At 39.9% G+C, this 5,000-nt stretch overlaps 1 long non-coding RNA gene across 1 annotated transcript in view; it reads left to right on the forward strand.

Moving 5' to 3' along the window:
* Positions 1–2,834: 2,834 nt before the first annotated feature.
* Positions 2,835–5,000, forward strand: part of LOC124018415 — a 5,203-nt gene continuing 3,037 nt past the window's right edge. The window contains exon 1 of the long non-coding RNA XR_006835621.1: positions 2,835–2,850. This is a non-coding gene — a long non-coding RNA (uncharacterized LOC124018415). The remainder of the gene's footprint in view (positions 2,851–5,000) is intronic.

Raw genomic sequence — 5,000 nt, forward strand, 5'->3', positions numbered from 1 at the left:
ACACACACACTAGTTAAATACACACACACACTAGTTAAATACACACACACACACTAGTTAAATACACACACACACACTAGTTAAATACACACACACACACACTAGTTAAATACACACACACACACTAGTTAAATATACACACACACACTAGTTAAATACACACACTAGTTAAATACACACACACACACTAGTTAAATACACACACACACACTAGTTAAATACACACACACACTAGTTAAATACACACACACACACACACTAGTTAAATACACACACACACACTAGTTAAATACACACACACACACTAGTTAAATACACACACACACACTAGTTAAATACACACACACACACACTAGTTAAATACACACACACACACACTAGTTAAATACACACACACACACTAGTTAAATACACACACACACACTAGTTAAATACACACACACACACACTAGTTAAATACACACAACACACACACTAGTTAAATACACACACACACACACACACTAGTTAAATACACACACACACACTAGTTAAATACACACACACACACTAGTTAAATACACACACACACACTAGTTAAATACACACACACTAGTTAAATACACACACACACACTAGTTAAATACACACACACATACACACACTAGTTAAATACACACACACACACACTAGTTAAATACACACACACACACACACTAGTTAAATACACACACACACACTAGTTAAATACACACACACACACACTAGTTAAATACACACACACACACTAGTTAAATACACACACACACACACTAGTTAAATACACACACACACACTAGTTAAATACACACACACACACACTAGTTAAATACACACACACACACTAGTTAAATACACACACACACACTAGTTAAATACACACACACACACTAGTTAAATACACACACACACTAGTTAAATACACACACTAGTTAAATACACACACACACACTAGTTAAATACACACACACACACTAGTTAAATACACACACACACACTAGTTAAATACACACACACACACTAGTTAAATACACACACACACACACTAGTTAAATACACACACACACACACTAGTTGAATACACACACACACTAGTTAAATACACACACACACACTAGTTAAATACACACACACACACACTAGTTAAATACACACACACACACTAGTTAAATACACACACACACACACTAGTTAAATACACACACACACTAGTTAAATACACACACACACACTAGTTAAATACACACACACACACACTAGTTAAATACACACACACACACACACTAGTTAAATACACACACACACACACTAGTTAAATACACACACACACACCTAGTTAAATACACACACACACACACTAGTTAAATACACACACACACACACTAGTTAAATACACACACACACACACTAGTTAAATACACACACACACACACTAGTTAAATACACACACACACACTAGTTAAATACACACACACACACACTAGTTAAATACACACACACACACTAGTTAAATACACACACACACACTAGTTAAATACACACACACACTAGTTAAATACACACACACACTAGTTAAATACACACACACACTAGTTAAATACACACACACACTAGTTAAATACACACACACACTAGTTAAATACACACACACTAGTTAAATACACACACACTAGTTACACACACACACACTAGTTAAATACACACACACACACACTAGTTAAATACACACACACACACACTAGTTAAATACACACACACACACTAGTTAAATACACACACACACACTAGTTAAATACACACACACACTAGTTAAATACACACACACACTAGTTAAATACACACACACTAGTTAAATACACACACACACACACACACACACTAGTTAAATACACACACACACACACACACTAGTTAAATACACACACACACACTAGTTAAATACACACACACACACTAGTTAAATACACACACACACACTAGTTAAATACACACACACACACTAGTTAAATACACACACACACACACACACTAGTTAAATACACACACACACACACACTAGTTAAATACACACACACACACACTAGTTAAATACACACACACACACACTAGTTAAATACACACACACACACACTAGTTAAATACACACACACACACACTAGTTAAATACACACACACACACACTAGTTAAATACACACACACACACACTAGTTAAATACACACACACACACTAGTTAAATACACACACACACACACTAGTTAAATACACACACACACACACTAGTTAAATACACACACACACACACTAGTTAAATACACACACACACACTAGTTAAATACACACACACACACTAGTTAAATACACACACACACACTAGTTAAATACACACACACACACTAGTTAAATACACACACACACACACACTAGTTAAATACACACACACACTAGTTAAATACACACACACACTAGTTAAATACACACACACACACACTAGTTAAATACACACACACTAGTTAAATACACACACACACACTAGTTAAATACACACACACACACTAGTTAAATACACACACACACACTAGTTAAATACACACAAACGGGGTGATGTGATTTGTTCATTTATTTCTGTCGCCCAATTAAACTGTCACGTAAAGACCCTCTTTGCGTCGTCCAATCAGAAGAAGCCATAACAGGGAAGTGTCGTTGATATATTTCCTGTTTCTATCTATCTTCCAGGAAGTACATCTTTAGTTTCCATGACAGCATGCAGGCGTCTGATTTTCATGGGTCTGCTGCAGTTTGGCCCGGTGGAGAAGTTCAAGACAAAGACCAGGTATCTCTTCTAGCACAAATACATCAATTACACGTGTCAAGTCCCACTATATGGGGTACTTGGAGCGGCCGGGACCGGTTCCACACGGAACTTTAGGTGTGCAAAGCGCTGTGTGAGCAGTAGGGTCCTGTGCCTTTATGATGTCAGAAAGCCTCTCTGCTTCCACTCTGAGCGGAGCTTCCTTGAAGTGTCAGGTTTCAGAACCCAGATTTGCATAGGGAGTGATGTCACGTTTTCTGGCCTATCCAGATAAGGAATAGTGTCAGGTTTCAGAACCCAGATTTGCATAGGGAGTGATGTCACGTTTTCTGGCCAATCCAGATAAGGAATAGTGTCAGGTTTCAGAACCCAGATTTGCATAGGGAGTGATGTCACGTTTTCTGGCCTATCCAGATAAGGAATAGTGTCAGGTTTCAGAACCCAGATTTGCATAAGGAGTGATGTCACGTTTTCTGGCCTATCCAGATAAGGAATAGTGTCAGGTTTCAGAACCCAGATTTGCATAGGGAGTGATGTCACGTTTTCTGGCCAATCCAGATAAGGAATAGTGTCAGGTTTCAGAACCCAGATTTGCATAGGGAGTGATGTCACGTTTTCTGGCCTATCCAGATAAGGAATAGTGTCAGGTTTCAGAACCCAGATTTGCATAGGAGTGATGTCACGTTTTCTGGCCTATCCAGATAAGGAATAGTGTCAGGTTTCAGAACCCAGATTTGCATAGGGAGTGATGTCACGCTTTCTGGCCTATCCCAGATAAAGAATAGATTTCCTCTTGTTCTGTGGTGTGACAAGCCAATGGTGTGACAGCAGATGGACGGTGAAATGCTGAATACAACAGGTGTAGTAGACCTTACAGGAAATGCTGAATACAACAGGTAGGCAGACTCAGCAGAAATGCTGAATACAGGTGTAGTAGACTCAGTGAAATGCTGAATACAACAGGTGTAGTAGACCTCACAGTGAAATGCTGAATACAACAGGTGTAGTAGACCTTTACAGTGAAATGCTGAATACAACAGGTGTAGTAGACCACAGTGAAATGCTGAATACAACAGGTGTAGTAGACCTTACAGCGAAATGCTGAATAAAACAGGTGTAGTAGACCCTTACAGTGAAATGCTGAATACAACAGGTGTAGTGCTGAATAAACCAGCCTCTCGTTTTAACAATAAATTGTCGAGGTCGCCCTCTCCAAGGGAGGGTGACATGTTCGATGCCAATATAACATAGAGTTGAAATCGAGTGGTTTGCTTCCAAAAAGTGGGCCGCAACTGGGTAAGGGAGTTTTTGCACCTGATGGTGCTAATGCTCTGAGATACTTTTAATTCACGCCTTGTTTTACCCACATCCTTTACCACAAGGACAAGTTATAAGACAAATAACTGCCTTCGCGGAGCACTAAATAACACCTTTGATTGGGATCTGTTTCCTGTTTGAAGGACCTACATTTATAAGTGCCATTGCATTTATTTACATTTGTAATCGGATTGCAGTGTGTCGATTGCATTTGCAGTGTGTCGGATTGCAGTGTGTCGGATTGCAGTGTGTCGGATTGCAGTGTGTCGATTGCAGTGTGTCGGATTGCAGTGTGTCGGATTGCAGTGTGTGATTGCGGATTGCAGTGTGTCGGATTGCAGTGTGTCGGATTGCAGTGTGTCGGATTGCAGTGTGTCGGATTGCAGTGTGTCGGATTGCAGTGTGTCGGATTGAGTGTGTCGGATTGCAGTGTGTCGGATTGCCGGATTGCAGTGTGTCGGATTGCAGTGTGTCCGACTGCAGTGTGTCCGACCGCAGTGTGTCCGACTGCAGTGTGTCCGACTGCAGTGTGTCCGACTGCAGTGTGTCCGACTGCAGTGGTGTCCGACCGCAGTGTGTCCGACTGCAGTGTGTCAGATTGCATCGTAAATCTCAGATGCTCAGAACAGGGAGTTAAGAAAAGCATAAAATGCCTGGAGCTGTTTTGCACAAACAAAAATATCTCAATTTTCCACATAATGATGTGAGGCAAGAAAACATTTTTGACAGGATTGAAAATAGACTGTTTCACATACATTAGTGTAGTTAGGAGCCATGGGGGATCCTATAGCAGTGCCCTTCGTCTGAATAAAGAGATAATTTAGAAACACGAAGTAGTTCTGTGTGACTACTAT

Source organism: Oncorhynchus gorbuscha, unplaced genomic scaffold, assembly GCF_021184085.1.
Source record: "Oncorhynchus gorbuscha isolate QuinsamMale2020 ecotype Even-year unplaced genomic scaffold, OgorEven_v1.0 Un_scaffold_505, whole genome shotgun sequence".
Classification (NCBI taxonomy): Eukaryota; Metazoa; Chordata; class Actinopteri; order Salmoniformes; family Salmonidae; genus Oncorhynchus; species Oncorhynchus gorbuscha.